General features: G+C 35.4%; 1 protein-coding gene and 1 long non-coding RNA gene across 6 annotated transcripts in view; one reads left to right on the plus strand and one right to left on the minus strand.

Annotated features, from left to right (window-relative positions):
- LOC132696039 (uncharacterized) overlaps positions 1-19,723 on the plus strand; it is a 228,559-nt gene that overhangs the window by 63,612 nt on the left and 145,224 nt on the right. The window lies entirely within an intron of this gene.
- Positions 14,899-18,761, minus strand: LOC132697033 (uncharacterized). Of its 4 annotated transcripts, none has more exons than XR_009618104.1 (3): positions 16,448-18,761; positions 15,467-16,391; positions 14,899-15,413 (listed from the first exon to the last, which is right to left on the minus strand). It is a non-coding gene; the product is annotated as an uncharacterized LOC132697033 (long non-coding RNA). The 4 variants fall into 4 exon arrangements; XR_009618105.1 differs by having other exon boundaries at positions 14,900-16,391; positions 16,448-18,071; positions 18,125-18,761; XR_009618106.1 differs by having other exon boundaries at positions 14,904-16,391; positions 16,448-16,607; positions 16,876-18,761.

A 19,723-nucleotide genomic window follows, 5' to 3' on the forward strand; every position in this document is an offset into this window, starting at 1 on the left:
AATTTTATACAATTTGCAAAAGTCCTCTATGTCTTTATTTTTAAACTCCGTTCCACGGTCTGACGTGATTTTTAAAGGTAAACCATGGTGTGATACAAAAGTTAGGAGGCAATCAATGACAGCTGTTCCTGTCAGACTTTTAAGAGAATACGCTTGACCGTATCTAGAAAAGGCGTCAAGAATGGTTAAAAATATTTGGTTGTCGATTTTAAAAGAGTCAATATGAATTTGTTCGAATGGTTTAGACGTCATAGGTGTTAGACTAAATTTAATGACAGGGGGATTTCTGTCGTATTTGTTTTTCTGGCAAGTATCACATATATTTACAAACCGCTCGATATCGTCGGTCATTTTAGGCCAATAGAATCTAGTGGTCAATGCTATTTTCATTTCAGAGATGCCCTATGGCAAGTTTTTGTAGTGTGGTAAATTTTTAATTTTTCCTGTTGTTCGTCCTGAGATTCAATATCCTCTAAGAATTTTGAACATTGAACAAACCTGTAGGAAGAATTTAGAAATATTTTTTGTAGTGTTACAGTAAAGCTTTGAGCTAGTTTTTCGGTTCTAAAATAAAGTGCGTAAAGATTTTTGGGGTCTATAAATTCCTTTAAGAATTTAATTATTTGTGGGATATGCTCAAGTTTTGGAAATACTACTAAAATTCTAGTGTTATTGAAAATATTTGAAAATTGGCATTGGATTCGATTAATATCTGCTTCGGTTACAATTATGTGATTTTTATAAATATTCAATATTCTTTCTGTAAAGGGAATGTTAAAAATTGGATTTTCGTGAGACGTATGTACCGTTTCTAAATCGATAGTATCTAGTAATGGCGGTTGATTTTGTGAATATTGAGCGGGTTGCAGAATAATGTCTGACAAAATATTTATTTGGGAATTGTTGCCTAGAATTGATTCTAATTCGTCCGGATTTAATTCAGGTAATTCTTCGGCATTTTCCAAGAATTTCTCTATAGTTTCGTTCGCGTCACCGAGTTCATTAGTCGTAGATAAAGTTTCCAAGGCGTTAAGGTCAATGTTTTCGCTAGTATCTACGGGGTTTCGCGGAAGTGCGTCTGCTGCTTGGTTTTTCTTTCCTTTTTGATATTTTAAAATACAATCAAACTCTTGGAGTTTGAGGCGCCAGCGAATTAAGCGACTATTTGGTTCTTTTAAACTTGAAAGCCAGATTAAGGGTTTATGGTCCGTGAGGACAGAGAACTTTTGTCCAAACAAGTATAGTCTAAAGTATTTACAACCAAATACAATTGCTTGAAGTTCCTTCTCGATGGTCGAATAATTTATTTCCGCGGGGTTTAACGTTCTGGATGCATAAATAATTGGGTGACCATTTTGCGATAATATTGCTCCTATAGCATAATTGGTTGCATCAGTTGTTAATTCGAAAGGTTTGGTAAAATCGGGGCACGCAAGTACTGGTTCTGATGTTAGTATATTTTTACAATGCTGGAAACAATCCACAAATTCTTTAGAGTGTATTACTTTCTGGTTTTTTTTAGGCATTGAGTTAATGGTTTGGTGATCTTCGCAAAATTTTGTATAAATTTACGATAATATCCGAGCAAGCCTAAAAATTGTTTAATTTCTTTTTGTGTACGATCTATCGCGAATTTTTGAATGGCCTCGATCTTTTTCGGGTTTGGTTTGATGCCTTCTGGCGTCACTACGTGCCCTAAAAATTCGATTTCTTTTCTTAGGAACTCGCATTTGTCCAGTTGAATTTTTAATTTTGCATCGCGTAATTTCGAAAATACAAGGCGCAAATTTTGAATGTGTTCCTGCAAGCCTGTACTAAAAATAATTATGTCGTCCATACAGACCATACAAATTTTATTCTGAAGATCTTTAAGGACCTCGTCCATAACGCGTTGAAAAGTACTCGGCGCATTTTTCAAGCCAAATGGCATTCGTAGATATTCATAATGTCCGTTTTCCACGGAAAACGCTGTTTTTTCTATCGAATTTTGTGCCATCTCGATCTGGTGAAAACCGCTCGCCAGGTCTAAATCCGAAAAGTATTGTGATCGTCCTAACTTAGCTAGTATATCAAAAATGTTTGGAATGGGGTATCGATCGTTGATTGTTTTAAGGTTTAATTTACGATAATCTATTACTACGCGCCACTTTTGTACGTTTGAGGCATCGATTTTTTTGGAACGATCCAAACGGGAGAGCTCCAAGGGCTCGTTGAAGGACGGATTATACCTTTCCCTAACATTTCATTTATTTGTTTCCTTATTTCCTATTTATGGGCATACGGGTAACGATATGATTTTGTGTGAACCGGAACTTCGTCAGTGGTTTTTATCTCGTGTCGAATTTTGGATGTGAATGTTAGAGCGTCGCCTGGTTTATAAAAAATGTCTTTAAATTCGTCGCATAATTTAGTGATTGATTGCTGCTCTTCTCAGTTCATGTTCGATAGCCGTATTAATTTGGTTATATCGATTTTTGAGAGAGAATTTTGAAAATATTTATTTTTATCGAATTTTTTTATAGTTTCGAAAGAATATATTTCGAATGCTTCCTGTATAAACGATTCTACGGGATTTGGTTGCAACAACGTATTAATGGTTTATCGGTGTGGTTTTGTATTTCAACGGGTGCGAATCCGTTTCTCGCGTGGGATAGGGTTCTAGGAATAAACAAGTTAATTATTTCAGTAGGTGGTACTAAAATATCGCATTTCAAAAACGCTAACTGGCAAATTCTTAATAATTTTCTCATGAGAGCTTATCGAAAATGAAAATTTTGAATCTGCGGTTTCGCGGAACTTAAAAGGAATTTGAATTGTTTTATTCGAAAGTATTTTGTTATTTAAGTCAATATTTAAATTCATTTTCATCAAATCAGTTAATCCAATAACGCCATCGAAAAAGTAGTGAAAATCGAAAAGGATAAAATCGATTTCGTAATGGATACCAAACTCTGTAGGTAGAGGTATAGTAGCTTCAAATTGAGTATTTTGGCCGCCTACGGCTGTTCTGATAGTATTTTGTGCATTATAAATACAATTCGAAAAATATTGTTCAGCAATAATAGGTTTTAATACTGATCTATTACTACCAGTGTCTATTAATAATTTAATATTTAAAGAGTTAATTTGCAAGTAAGGAAGGGGGTTATACGAAGATACGTTTATTTCAATTAAGTTGGGGTTTCTTCTTGGCTGGTTTCGCAAAAATTTTGGGATACGTCTAAGTGTTGATTGCTTTGATTTTCTAATTGACATTGTATTGATTCATCGATTGCCTCAAAATATTCTTGAGGAAAATTATTTTCAAAACGCGGGTCAAAATAATCTAGCTTATCCTCAGAGTCTTGGTTGTCGAAGTCCGTCATGTCATTTGAATGTAATTCTTCAAAGACAAAGTTATTTCGCGTGTTTGGGTTCGATCGGAAATAGTCGTCTTGGTTTCGGTATTGGTATCGTCCTATGGAAGGTGTCCTAGACGTTGTCGACATAGGTTCAGGTTTGGGCAAATCGCGTGGGTTTGTTTGTCCGGGCTTAAATACATTTTTTGGTTAACCGAAAACTTGACTGTTGGTAAAGTATTTTTGAGGGGGTAGTTGTCTGGGCCTTACGTCAACTGGGCCAGTTGAAAACATTTTTTGTGGGGCTTAAAGTAGTTTTGATTAAAATGTTGTTGACCGAATCGCGTTAAGTTACCAAATTGTGCGGGGTTACTAAATTGCTGATTTGGAAATTGAGCGAGATTGGTTGGTACAAACGCATTATTGCTAAACGGTCTTTGATAAAAATTTTGAAGATGTTGATTTGTCGGTGCACTGTTTAAATTTTGGAAGTTCGGTTTTTGAGATTTATAAGGCTCGTTCAGAGTCCCATACAATCTTTCAAAATTTTCGTATTCATTTACATATGCCATGGCGTCTTCGAGACTTTGCGATGTTTTTAAATGCATATTGTTTTTTAAGACGCCTGTGCATCCTGCGATAAATGTATTTAGGGTGGTTTGATCATAATGTTTAATATATGAAAGCTTTTCTTCCGGTGTATTTTTAGACTCGTTACTTATAGGCTGTGCAATGTCGCTCCTTAATAATTGAAGTCTACTTCCAAAATTTATCAAGTGTTCGTTTTTATTGGACCTAGTACTAACTAATTCTTGGATTAAACAATTCAGATCTCGGCGATCGGAAAAACATTGAGTCAATGCATCTTTCAATGCTTTCCAATCACTAATTTCTGTACGATTACCAACTAGAACTGCGGCTCTGCCTACCAGTTTTTCCCGGATACATTCAAAAATATGTTTATTTAATTCCGAATTTGCAAGGGAAGCGTAACCATTAATTAAGCTTTCGCATCTGTTGATAAACTTATTTAAGGTATTGCTATCACCTTCGTAAGGTTTAATGTTTTGCAATTTTGATTTAAATACATTCCAATTTACTTGGTCTGTCATTTTTTCTGATATTTTTCTTTCACTAAAGGTTAGATTTTTGAAAATTTCACTACTTAATGCTTTGAAATATTCGCAGCTTGTTTCTGATTCACAATTTAACATCAAAAATTAATCGATTAAAAAAAAATTGTTTCCTTAACTACTTGACGTCCGATACGTCTTGCCTAAATTTATCCCTATTAAAAGCCTTAACGGAGGATCTTAAAGGGGCGAAAGGAAAAAATCGCACTTACGGTTTTCCCTTCCCTGATCCTTTGTTGCACACTGCCTACGAGGGTCTTCTCTGGGTTCACCAGCAAGTTCTTTGGATTGCGCTGTAGCGGTTGAAATCACTGCTCAGGGTAGCCTAATTCGGTAAGTGTCACTTTTCCGCACGATGCGACGTACACACACGAATTGTCTCTGCTTTTTCGTTTTCCGAATACCGAGGGCACAATCCTACCGACTGCGCCGATTATGTTCAAGCGAAGACGAGGTGACTTTTTAAAAACTTTATTTTCAAAATACAATCGAAAATTAAGAGTTTCTGCAGCAGCAGTTACAACAAGAATGATCATATTACTTAAAACTAAGACTTTATAGGTTCGTATCCGAAAAGCTGACGATGTGAATCTCACGGTCTCTTCATAGTACCATCGTGGCCAAATGCTGACATCGTACATCTGACGGTGTCCTATCCTTATGACGTAGAAATCATTGTACATAACTTACGCTATAAAATTTAAAGAAAATCAACTAAGAGTGCCAAGATAATAAAAAAACACTTTTTTTCTTAAATGTTAAAGAATGTCTTTGTCCAATGATGTTTGGCAGCGTAGATTTTTAACAGCGTGCATACAATTTCAGGAATCATATTGGCATATGATAATGAATGCCAGTTATAGGTGAGCACTCATTTCATGGACGTGATTTGGTTTTAGCTATCCTATATCAAATGTTAAATGATTCTACCATTAAACCATTCTTAAAAGCAGATTTAAGGCCTTTTTTGCATTGGCTGACGTTTGCAAGCATTCTCTAATTGAACTTTTTTTTTAACTTTCTTCTGGTCAAAAATACACTGAAATTAATTGATTGGAGCCAATTTTGGTTTTATTTTTTTATTTTAAACAAACTAAAAATCGTATCAATTCTGTTTCAAGGCCCAATTTGCAATATTATGAATAAATAAGATGTGAATGCTAAATAGTAAATTTTTAGAATCTACTTTCCTCGATCGTTGTGATGTCAATCAAGTGCAAATTTTTCTCATAATAGAATGCAACTTTTCTATGGGTTTCTAAGAAACAAGTCTGAAATGTCACTCTATAAAAAATTATTTAAGTTTTTGTTACCTGTACCTATCAAAAGTTTTTTTTTTCATCTGATTCAGCTTGCCAATAAAACGCTAAAATTCCAAAACGTTCTCTCAGCCTGTTTCGAAATTATTAATCAAAAACCATTGCCAAGTGTATTCCTTTTATGACATTTGCGTTGGTGGGTGTTTTTATATATATACATATATACATATATTTATATAGCAAACCAGGGCTTATTTTGGACGTGTTATAGTTTGTCTTGCTAATTTCGGGACACCCTGTATATGATTCGTCAAATATTTATTCATTTTTTCTAGGTAACTAATTAAATATCCTAATAATACAATAATAATAACTGTCTTTATTGGGCGGAAGTAAATCCCTACACGGCGAAGTTTAGTTGGTTAAGAAACTGCTACTCAACTTTACTTTACCATTTGCATTTAAACATTAAGCACTCTACTTTAAACTTCAATTGACAACGAACACTTGCACTCCCTTGTGGAAAAGGCTTATAACGGACGGTAAACGTAAGTCTCAGCAGAAATGTGCATTGAACGTAAAGTCAGAGCCTCACTTGCCCAAATGAACAAGGCAATGGCGCTTACACGAAGATTATAACGTCGTAAACGTAATGTGGAAAATTTTTGACTTTGATATCCCGCTTTCAGACTTAACAGCTTAATTGCATAACATACAGGATAGGGTTACACAAATATTGTAATAACGGTGAATTCACGAAGCACAATTTGTAGAAAATGAAATTGCCACAAAGCTTTTAAAGAGTGTAATAGTAACATTGATAAAAAATCATGAACAGTATGAATACTTTTTTCCAACTTGAATAAAATTGTTTCTAAAACGGCAAATCATTTTTGCCTTAGTTTAATTCTTGTTATCCAGTTATGCACTGATGAAGCGTGGGCAAAACGTCACTTTAAGACGTCACTACTGTTGACCACTGTCTAGAGCTACTTCGAATATTTTCGGAAAATTTTAGTCAGTGATGGTGTTATGATGTTTATCAGTTCTGATGGTCACGTCACACGTCACTCAGAGAATGTGGCAGTCGTTAATCATGCGGACGTCTTAAAGTAACGTAACAAAGTGCTCTTGTTCAGTACATAATTGAGTATTTTAGAGCAGGGAGTAGAAAAATGTGTTTTGGGGCTGCATTCGCCCTTCGAATGAGTCTGAAGTACCATTTAAAAAAAGAAAATTGAATATTCGGCAATTCCCAGTTGAAATAAAAAAATTGTGGTTCTGAAATTTTTACGATTTTATAGAATATCAAAAAAGGTATGAAGGTTTGTAATTTGGTAAATCCGAATTTTTCAAAGAAACTTCCGCAGGCTGTGGAACTTGAGGGTTGATGCACATGGTGTTGGCTTCTTCAGACCGTTGTCTGCAGGAGAAATCCAGAAATCCAGAAATGGTGTATCCTGAAGTTAGTAATTCTCTTTAACAATATGTAATTTAAAAAAAAATATGTAGGTAGGTCTGTTTTCACACAGTTCCCTCTTTTCAAAACTTATTTGTTTTAATTTGGTGCAGAGCAAACATATTTCGGTTGAAAGATTTCCCCAGCGATTAGGAAGTGACTTAAAGTAGCCCAAAACTTCAACTAGATGAATTGTTCATAGGTCTAAGAAAGTGGCCAATTGCTATTGAATGGAATTATCCAAGGGTGGTCATTAACATACAACGCAACAAGATTTTTACCTAAAGTTTCGGAATTTTAATTCAGGTAGAATTGTGGTCCGTAATAGAAAATAATTTTATACCTACCTGTGTTTAATATTCTTTGGTTTGGTATACTACTTAGTTTAAGTTTATTAATAATCATTCTTATTTCGTGTGTAATACAGCGTGTGTTGAATCGTGTGCGAATTATGCAAAATATGTGCGAGTCTGTGCATCTCAGGAGATGCTGCCACCCAAATGTAGAAAACAGTATTCTATTGAGACTAAGGAAGTTATAAACAATATTTATTTGACTCTCATTGAATGTGGTGCCAGCAAGCAAGCATCTTTAGAAGAAACGACCACATTGACGAAAATTCCAATGTCAACTGTATGGAAAATTGTGAATAATCCCATTTCAGAGAGGAAAAAAAGAAGCGATGTTGACATTTTCTCGAGTGTAGATGAAAGTGATCAAGATATAATACGGCGTAAAATTTACCAGTTATACGAGGAGCAAAGCGTGCCTACATTAGATATCTTAATTAGGAGTCTTGAAAAGATGAAACCGGTGTTAAATGTGGCAGAACTACCTTATGGAAGTGTATTCAACACATGGGTTTTAGATTTAAAAAAATTGACAAAAGGCAAGTTTTAATGGAATCTTTTAGAATTCGGAAATGGAGACTACAATATCTAGAAAAAATTGGGATTTACAGAGATCAACAAAGGCCAATTATTTACTTGGATGAAACCTGGTTCGACACTTATGATACCCCGAAAGAGTGTTGGGTTGACTCAACTGATAAGTGTAAACCAAACCTCCATGAAAAAGGGGTAAAAGAATAACTATTTTGCATGCTGGCTCTAAAGATGGTTGGATTCCAATTGGACTTTCTCTGTCTGCGAAAAATATTAAAGATTCTTCTCTGGATTATCATGAAGACACCACGGCTGATTTATTTGAAAGTTGATTTAAAAACAAACTAGTTCCAAATATTCCTCCTAATAGAGTCATCGTAATGGACAATGCAAGTTTTCACAGTAGACAGTTGACTAAAACCCCTTCCTCATGTGACACAAAGGCAACAATCCAAAACTACATGTATAATAACGACATTTATTTTCACGAAGATTGTACCAAAAAGCATAACATAACATAAACATAAATACATACATAAATAAATAAATATTAACAAACCCCAAATAATTAAATTCTATGCAAAGTACGGACCTGTTCAGCCATATTTTATTCTTACAGCTTGCCCGGGTCTTTCCTTAATTCGTATTAGTTAGTCACTTTCCTATATCTATGAACAGACTTTACCATAAACAGATAGTAGCTGGAAAATTCTTAGAGAGTTGCAGTTCGACCCTGCAAACACACGAGGGGCGGCTGCACAATATGCGTCGTCCGTAATAAGAGTGTCGCGAATGTTTTTTAGCGAGCGTACGCACGGATAAGCACCGCCGGTATGTCGAGTTCGAGTGCTGGTCGAGCTGAAAAGGCGGGAAAGATCACTTTGTTCGTTCTGTGCGTGACTTTTGATTTTTCCGAACATGATTTCGAACTGCGCGCAGTCGGTATGTAAATTTTTGAAAGGGGAAATGTTGCAGTGCCGGCGCCCTCGCTTCGTTATTTAAATTACGGATGGCTTTCTTCACCGTACGTGGTAAATCGAAATATTTCCCTATTTTGAATTTAGCTGAATGGGTAAGAGGAAAAATGTAGGGTTAATTTGGCCAAGGAAAATGTTGTCGTTTAGAGTGCAAAAAGTTTTTGGCGGAGATATCCCTTGTAATAGTATATTATGCAACAAGTTCTTTAAACGGCATTTGACGCACGAGTTTATTTGGCACGAGCGGAGCGAGTGTTTAATAAACGAGTGACTTAAAAAGTTTACCGAACGTGTTGCACATTCTACTTTTTCTACGACCGTTAGTTTTTGGGTATATTTTCGCAAAACAACACGAATGCATTCACTGACATGACCGTCAGAATTGATAAACGTCAACATTCAGGTCGTGGGAAATATCTCCGAAAACATCCGATTGCTCCCAAACCCGTAAAATCCCGGAAATGTTTGAAGTGGCTTGGATCCCTGGGAAACGAAACTGACATGGTAAAGTGACGCTTTCCGCACGACAGATCGGTGTGTAATTAGGTATTTTACAGACAGGAGTAGAAAATTGGTATATTATGCAACAACTGCGGTAAACGGCATTTGACTCACGAGTTTATTTGACACGAGCGGAGAGCAACGGAGCGAGGGTTTAAAAAAACGAGTGACTTAAAAATTTACCGAACGTGTTGCGTACTATGCTTTTTCTGCGACCGTTACCTTTTGGGTACATTTTCGCAAAACAACAAGAATACACTCACTAACATGACAGTCAGAATTGACAAACGTCAAAATTCAAGGCGTGGGAAATATCCGAAATGGCTTAAGTCCGTGGGAAACGAAACTGACTTGTTAAAGTGATGCTTCCCGCACGATAGATCGGTGTGTAATTAGGTATTTTGCAGACGGGAGTGGAAAAGCATTGTAGTGTTAATATATTTAGGAATAAATTTATATATACACCGTGTTTTCCAATTTTGCACACTTCACTTTATAAATAAAAAGGAATGTGGTTTTTATCTATGTTATAGAACCTATATACCATTATACAATTATCATATTTTCGAGTGTTCACTTTAAAAAACTATCACCATATATAATACAATATATATTTGAGTCAGATATTTAAATATTTATTTTACTTAGGAATCCTATCACTTCAAACGACTAAAAACACAGAAATAGTAGAGGAGGTAAATTAAAAGCCATACTTACACAAGCCTCTTAAATGTTACCTGTTAGGCTTAAATATTATTTCGCCTCGCCAACTCAACAAAGTCGTTTACAAAATTATATGCTCCAATTGCTTCCAGTTACTAAGAATCAATTCAGCATTTTTTTAAAATATGATTTAACATCCTAAATAATAAATTTGAATTTCATTTGGTAAATAAAGCATAAAACATTACCTATAACGTAAAGTGGAAATGCTTACCAAAATTGAACTTTTTTTAGCAATAGGTTCGAAAATAATTTCCGGCATTTTCTATTCGATTTACTTTTTTTTTCAAATTTCCTGGATCGTCCTTTGCGTCTTTGCGATTACTGGGAAACCCGGTATAATAGTAGATTTAAGTATTTTTGAAATCCTCGAATCCCGTTAAATTTATTGTAAAAGTAAGAATATTTTTTAAAGCTAAATGTTATGCTTTAAAGTTAATCCGGTATTTTCATTCAGAGTGTATGTTTCTAAATGAAATTGAATAATGTCTTGTAGCATTAATAGCAATGAATGATCTATGATTACTAATGATTAAATAAATTACTTGATGACATTGCTTCAACGTTTTCAGCTTAAACATAATAATGCCGGTATATTTATTTACTATATATGTATTACTAACCTTGATTTAAATAAAGTGAGAGACATTGTAATACTTAAGAACCAGTAGGCGTGACTGAAATGGGCGTCGTGCATTCACTTTTTTTGTCTCCTAGGCGATGTTTTAAACGCTTTTCTTGCATTACAGGTGCGAGTCATTTCACAAAATCCTACACAAATAGCTGAATAAATTTTAACTTATAAACTTCGGTTATTGATCTGAAATAAGAATTTTTAATCTTATACAGGGTGGCTCATAAGCGAAGAAAATTTCTAAATGTTCATTGAATTTAATTGTTTGGTAACTTGCAGGTGGTCAACATTCAGAAATGTCATTAATGACTTAGATTATTTTTCTTATCATTTTCATCAGTCCGAAAGTAATCCAACCATAAATATCAGAGACCAAAGAACAATTTTAATTGCACAATTTTTATGTCGTTGCCTTATGTTTTCCAAATTTGTCAAGTGAGAAACGGGCTTTTATGCTTTTAATTTCAGTTTTTACCTCGGTGAGTTACATACTCTTATATATATTAATAAGAGACGACAAGATTTTCTGTACCATGTACCGTGTACATAAAGATGGTTTGATATTTGATAGTAATAAAATAAATTCTATGTACCTATTTCTATTTATAGTCCTTTTCAACTTTTTCAAAATTTAAGTTGACTGATGGTTAATTTCGTTCATTGAATGTTAAAATAAAAAATGCATTAATCAAGCTCAATTATTTTTCTCTTTTAGACATTTACTATTTAGGACTCACTGCTTTCAAAAATTGACAAATTGTCTAAATCTTTCTACAAACCGAAAGAAAACGATTTTCTGCCAATGTAAAAACGGTCTACTATTTTTTTTATAAAATAGGATTGCATTTAATTATTTTTTATTTATATACACATACATACATACACATTAAGATTATATAGAAGATATATTTAATTGTCCTATATTCCAATACAGTTAGTTATCATTTACAGATATGTCTTATATAGCTTGAAAATTGACTAACTCTTAACTAACGAACGGTTGGTTAGTTTTAAAATAAGCGCCGAATAACCTAGCGATATTATTGTCACACGAAGCTGTGAGGGCTCAAACATTTTTTTTTATACTGCTTTTAAAACGTACCTCAATATAATAACCCTTTTAGTACTGTCTGAAAGTGATTTAATAGGCTTTCACGGAGAGAATATAAAAGCGATTTGTGATCGTAATTAAAATTGGATTTAGTTTCGAAGCAGAAGCCGACATTGAATTGATTTTTTGCAGACATATTTAAATGTAAATTAGTCATTTCATCCATTTTGTCAAATTGGTTAGTTTGCTGTTTACAAATCTTTGTCTTATTTTGTTTCAGGTAAGTAAGAACTGCTGCTAGTTCTTTATTCTACTACGATTTTTTTTACTACTAAAAAGGTAATCCAATTTAATTAATTAATTTAATTATTTAGAAATTATCTAACGGGCACCAAAACTTTATCGTCTGTGGTAGGGCCTTATTTAATTCAGGGTCAGGGTCATTTTCCTTTGCGGTTATTTGTGGTGATTCTTCTTGGAATGACCGATGGTGCAAATAGCAAACGTTTTAAAAATATTAAAGCTATTTTTGGACTAAATAGCTTTTTCTATAACTGGGAAAAATCGTCCCAACTTTTCAAAAATACATATTGATACTTTGAACCAACTAAGGAAACTAATGTTGTAAAATGGTTGGGAGTGATAGTTAATAAAAACCTTAAATAATCAATATTTTTATAAATTTTATATTTTTCACTATAATATATTTATAAAAAAAACTATTACACTTATTTGTAAAGCATTAATTGAACTGCTACTATGATATGGTATTCTAATGGGAGGGGCTGACATTTTCAGCTGCTAAGAGTAATACAAAATGATAGTTAGGCCGTAGTTTCTGTGTTTCTAAGCGCTTTTTTATTTAATTTACTGACAGATACGGATTATTTTAAAAGGTTTATCATTGTTACTTGATTATAAACTTCCAATACCAATTAATTTATTTCTGAGAGACTTATAAAATTGGAATGTTAATTAATATACAAGGAGTTAGAAAAAAATACTTTTATTATCCCGTTATTGAAAATTAATAATTTGTTTGAAAATAGTGACCGTCGCGTTTATTTCACTAAACCATCACGAAATGTCTGATTCGGCTTCGGGGTAAATTGAATAAAGACCTTCGTAAAAATTCGTACGCCCCCTCCGGATATTTGCAATTGAATGTTTCACCCCATACGGCCCACAACGCGATGCGTTGTTCATTCGTCGCAATACACGGTCGGTAACAGTTTGTCGGGCGCATGACAATGGCCGAACGAATTCCCGGTTTTAGAGATGCAGTAATCCTCCAAAAATTATTATGTCTGTGTTTGTGACACATCGTAAAATATTCCCTTAAATCCCCTTTTGATTAATCCGTATGGGGGAGACGGGAAAATCGAGTGGCCCCGCGAACTCGCGCGGACAGCTGCACCTAATAGTTTTTGGGGTTCGGTTCGCCGATTATTATGTAAACGACGCGTCGTTACGTGTTACGTAAATAAATTACGTCGATGACCTTGACCTTGACGTATTGCATTCAGGACCAGGACGAAAACTGGTCGGGCAACTAGCGACGAGTTCTCCCTGATGGTAAACTTCGACGAACGATATACCGTTTTTACCACATAATCCGATATTTAACTTTGGTAAATTTTTATGAAGGTCCATCGGCAGGCTTCCACAATGACGTTCCGGAACCGTACTTTGGTACTTCGTGCATACAAATGTCGAGGGCTGGTTGATTTGTGTAGAGTTTTGTCGGTGAGATTCCTCGATTATTATTAGTCCATGCAGTGGAAAATCCATTCTTATTTTAAAGTATTTATTATAAATATAAATGAATAATCACTATCGTCATTGGACCCGCCCTTCACCTTAATAATTAGTTTCAACCACCACATTATTTACAACTAGAAGCAGTTATTTTTTGTACTTCACTTATATTAATTCTATTGCCCGTGAACTGTAAATTTCAGCGAGATGTTGTTTCTTCTTAATCTGGGTTTCACCTGTCCCCATATCAGTTATATCGGATTAAAATTGCCAGTGATATGTCCACATTATACTTCTTATGAAACGTCCCCGTCTTAAAAACTTTCAATAACTGCTTCTTTCTGTAGGAATTTTCAAAATTTTTGAAGCATAAAATTTTGAATGACTCCTTTAGTCGATAGCTGGCGTTATCAATCACGACAGTACTGTTTGGTGGAATATTGGGAAGCGATTTTTCAGAATACCATTTTTCAAAGATGTCTGCTGTCATGTTTTCGTGGTAGTTAACCTTTGCTTCTTTGACATCTTTTGCAGGAAGCAACAACGAGTTATCTACTCAACCACGCTAGCTTTTGCCCCTCGAAACTGGTACATTCAATGACCATTTCTTGCTGTTATCATCAGTCCATCGTTTCTTGACGGTATCGTGGCTATCAAATCAGGAATTTCTTGGATTTCTCTCAAATATCTTGTGCCTCCACTCCGAAATTCTTCTTGATCCCATCAAAACTTGTCCCTTATTAATGATTTTATAATAAAAACCAATTCTTCGTACGACCGCACGCAAAGTCTCTTGGCAACAGTCAATGTTCAAAACACTACGCAACTCTTCGTGTAAAGTTTTAATTGTTAAAACAACTATTCCGGCATGGTGTGTGTCAAGTAGACTTTTTGGTACCCCACGATCTTTCCGCGTTTTTTTTTTCTTGCACACCATTCACAACTATGTCGCATACGGTGTTTTAGTCGATTTCAGCAAAAGAAATACATTTAAAATTATAATTTTGGCAGCAACCGGCAAATGTGTCCGAGTCTTTGATCCATTTGAATTTGACGGATGTTCATCATCAACGTCATCGACCACAATCTCAACTTCTTCGTCGCTAGACATCGCAAGTGCCTAACAAAATTCAATGATCAAACGAACTTACCTGGTAAGTGAAGTTCGATCGTAATTATATGTTACACCTCTTCGTAGAAATCAATATACGTAGTCCCCCTTCTAGTCGCTAGGTGGCACCACAGCTTTAAAGCAGAGCCAAAAAACTGTGGAATAACTTACCATGGACGGTATATTCGCCATCTATGGTCTTAACCTCATTCTATTTTAAAGCCCGTTTATAATAAATTTGCCAAAGGGCATTTTAGTACTGTTCAGAACAGTAAATTGGGCGGGAATGGGTGATTTCTACGAAGAGGTGTAACATATAATTACGATCGAACTTCACTTACCAGGTAAGTTCGTTTGATCATTGAATTATATGTTACACCTCTTCTATGAAATCAATATACGTAGACTTTCAAAGGCAACTCAGCAAATTTGTTATAAAACGATTTTATTCGGCTATATAAGGAAATCCAGGAAGTTTATGAAAGCCTCGAGTACAAATACAAAATAAATGGCTATCCGAGAAAACAAACCTTCTGAACAATTCCATGTCCCAAATGTGGCATTAACAAAAAAGGCCTGCACTTGCTGTACAAATAGGTCTATTATAAAAAAGGGGAAAACATTTAGAGCATTCTCACCAATCTGCCGTTTTTCCAATCATATCAATTGAAACACCTTTACAAAACGCAGACGATGTTGAGGCATGTCGAGTTCTGTGAACAGTAAAAATAAAAGTGTAGACACCACTATCTTCTAAAGTTATCTTTATTCATCTACTTTTGTTGGGTATAGTTGCTGCCCTACAAGGCTTTTTAAATGTAATGAGTAAACGAGATTCACTGCCTCTTAAAGCACTGGCCCTCGCAATAATATATTTGAAACCACACAAAGATTTACATCTTCATATTTATGCAAAATTAAAAAACAGGTCGAGTCTTATTTATAGCTGAAATCTTAATTTGATTCGTTATTCTAATTTCTAATCCATCTGGAAATGATTTTATGTTGACCAATTCTATAAGAGAGAGCGTTTGGACTCTATGTACAATCGTTAACTTCAGTAGGAGAAACTAATTTAATTGTTTTAATGACAGTTAATTGCTTTAATGACAAGTCATTAGAACGTAACCCTTTTACAAAGTCAGGGACATAACTAGGGCCCCAAGTGCTGTTATATCTTGGTTTACTTGGCCTTAGATTATAAACACCTTAAAAAACCTAGTTAGATTTGCATTGTTAAATAAATCTGATCCAAAAATAAGGCCGTGCTGCACTGAAAGAACTCAATGAGCCATAGGACTTGCCTTGTCTAAAATGAATAGTAAGGAAATCTAATACAGCCTAGGTGAGAAGTAATAACACTCCACTCCCCTCCTTTCGTAGAAGCTCCACCAAAGTTTAAATGCATGCAGGTATTAAATGCCTCAAGGTAGCGCTCTGAACAGATGATAGAAAAATATCCAGCAAATCTTCTGGAATGCTTGCCTGACAAAATCCCTGCAGCCAGGGTAAGGGATTTCCACAAAGGGTGACCTCTCCTGTCAAAAGAAGAAGGTAATTTGTCTGGAATTAGAAACAATAAATAACTACAACGCCTCCCATGAAAAAAAAAAGCAAACCAATGCTGGCTGTGCCCGTAAGGGATTACTGCGATCCCTGTAGCTCAATCAGCCTTGATTTTTCGTAAAACAAGTGGCAACAAGCAAAACGGGGGGAAAACATAGAAGAAACTGTCGCTCCAAAAAACAGTAAACGCGTCTTCATTAGATGCCTCCGGATCTGGAAATTAGGAAATAAACTTTCCGCATTTCTTACTTAGGCGAGAAGCAAACAGTTCGATTTATGGGAATCCAAATTTGCTTGTTATTTTAGCAAAAGCATTGTCCGAAAGGTACCATTCACTATCAAAATTCAAATTCGTGGGTTCCTTATGCGCTTCAAAATTATCGGAAGATCGAATGTAAGATGCTTTAACCCATAACCTCCTTTCTTCACACCAACCCCAAGGCGCCTCGAAATTTCGTTTAAAACAGGAAATTTTACTCACCCTATTCTATTTACATACAAAATAGCAGTTGTGTTATCAATCCTCAAAAGTGTCTCGCAGTTAGTCAAATACGAGGCGAAGCATTAGAGACCAAATGAGGCCGCAGTTAATTCTAGTGCATTAATATGAAACTGAGCTTCCCTAGGACTCCAAAGTCCTCTGGCACAATTCCCCAACCCAAAGGAGTACCATCTGAGAAAATCTCAAGTTTGTAACATTGCTGCCTTACAGGGCATTCAGGATTCTGTAAACTTTTTAGCCATCACATAAAATCCCTCCGTAAATTACAAGGAATTATCATCCAAATATCATAATTATCGACAGAGTCTTGAAGGGCTAGATATTTGATTCTCTCAAAAATTCTTAGTATATACCCAACTGTAACAAACTGCTGGGCAAACTGAAAACTAGCACAGCACAAAGCTCGGCAAAGACTCTTATTTCGCAATGGTTCAAATTGCAAAACTTACTTACTCATCAGAAAAACAAGTGGTGGGATTCAAAAAAAACAAAACCTAAAAATTTACGGGATTTCGAAGGATGTAAAACATTCTTATAATTAATAACATAACCCAACCTAATCAGTGTGTTGCAAGTTACTTGAACATTTTTTAAGGATAGCTAACTATCACCAAATAGTAAAGTTATCTAAATAAACTATTGAGGGAAAAGCCTTGGCAGGGAGATAAGAAACCACAGATTTCATTAATTCTGTAAAGGCCCACGGGGCGGTGCATAAACCAAAGGGTAACACGTTAAACTGATAACAGAGAGCATCAAAATAAAATCTTAGAAAATTCTTTTGATTTTCAATTATTGGGACTAGAAAGTAAGCTTCTTTCAAGTCCAGAGTGGTCATAAAGTACTTCCTTGTGAAGAGTGTTTCTACTAATTTTCTGTCTTCCAGTTTAAAATGACAAGTGTCAATAAAAGCATTCAGTTTCTTTAAATTTAAAACTAATCAAACCGAACCATCCAATTTTGAAACCAAAAAGATCTGTAAAATAAATTGATTCTTACAAGGTTCGCAAACTGCAATTGCACCTATCTCTAACAGGTGTTTGACCACATTACAAATTGAATCTTTTTCTTGTTGGGACCAAACAGGATCTGTCGTAATCAAGTCCTGTATAACTGGCCTCGCAAATGGAATTTTATATCCATCTAACCAAGGTAGAATCTGTGCATCTTGAGTTCTAGAGTTCCAAATGTCCCGAAACTCGTGCAATCTTTCAACAAAAGTACTTACTATTTTTTCCTGGGGACACAACTCCACCCCCTTTCCTCTCGAACCTTCCTGTATTCCCTCTTTTGAGGGTACAATGACTTTCACCCACTTCAGCCTTGCAACTTCCGGGAACGAAGTGGGACGGTCGAGTTTAAATTTGTATGCTATAAAAGCCTTGTTCCGGATGCACCTGACTTTAACTCGGCCACTAATCTGCAGCTAATCTGATTGATTTGAGCCTATCAGCCAAATCTTCTCCATATAAACAAGAGTGCAAAGAAGCATCAACGAGCACTTCCTTCATACAAGGCTGCATTTCATTTGAGACCAGCGAAAGGCTTAACGCGGCTGAACTTCTATATACTGAACCTAAATGGTGTATTTTGCTTAAAACAAATATTGCATTACTCAACATTTCGATGAGAAGTAAGTACTACTCATCCTTAACCGGTTTCAAAAGCAAGGTCAAGAGCGTCCTACCAACCACCATCAAAGCACCCCTTGTTGCAGTCAGTCTCTCATCCCTTTTCTTTCCACCTTTGTTGATGGCAGATTTCATCTGCACATTCAATTTAGGAGAGTTATTGAGCGGGCAATTCTTCGGCACAGGATATCAACGCAAAAGGTCACTGAGACAATCTTCGGACACACCGGATTTCAAAAATCTGACTTGCCAAAATGTCATGACACATCAAACTTTGTGTTGGGACTATCGACCCCATAGCTTAAAGGCCATTTTGCTTTAAATCCGTCTCAAGGGGCTCAACAATGACATCAGAATTAATTGAAGGGCCTAAAAAATATACTTACGATGGAGTAAATGCATTCCAAGAGCCATAAAAAATTGTTCATTATGTCCCAGTATCCCGGGCGCCTCATCCATAGCCGGACGAGCCAGAAAACTCTATTTTTTCGATGTCGAAAAAATATAAAACCATATGTATGGCCGACCCCCTCACAAAAGGATTGCTTCCAATTGTGAAACACTTACATACGACTGTTGTCGTATAAGTGGGAAAGATGGGGGGTCTTTCGAGTTCTGGGGATTCCGATCGGAACCCGGACGATGAAGAAATCGTCTCCCAATTGTAAGAAAATCTCGTTGATGGGAACCACGCCACTAGCGATTATGTAATCGCGGATGGAAAGATTTAATCTTTCGTCGTAGGTAGGTTCTTTCTTCATCCGATAAGGAATAACGTAAATCTCACTTGTACTTCTCCATTTAACTTCCAAAAAACGCTGAAAAAAGCTGAAAACACCGACGCCGAATAAAAATGAACATGTGCCACCAAAGCACAAAAAGAGGAATGAGGTTAAGACCATAGATGGCGAATATACCGTCCATGGTAAGTTATTCCACAGTTTTTTGGCTCTGCTTTAAAGCTGTGGTGCCACCTAGCGACTAGAAGGGGGACTACGTATATTGATTTCTACGAAGAGGTGTAACATATAATTGAATAATGTTAGTGTTTGGTAAGAAATAAATTCTAATACTATGTATATGGAACTTCAAAAAAAATAAAATTATCTACATAATATTTTGTATTGTTTCCCTAGCAAAGTAAAATTTAGCGTCATTATGTTTAAACTTTAAATTGAAAATCAGTTTAAGCGTTC

The sequence above is a fragment of the Cylas formicarius genome, unplaced genomic scaffold (assembly GCF_029955315.1).
Source record: "Cylas formicarius isolate icCylForm1 unplaced genomic scaffold, icCylForm1.1 PGA_scaffold_1__22_contigs__length_36826433, whole genome shotgun sequence".
Lineage (NCBI taxonomy): Eukaryota > Metazoa > Arthropoda > Insecta > Coleoptera > Brentidae > Cylas > Cylas formicarius.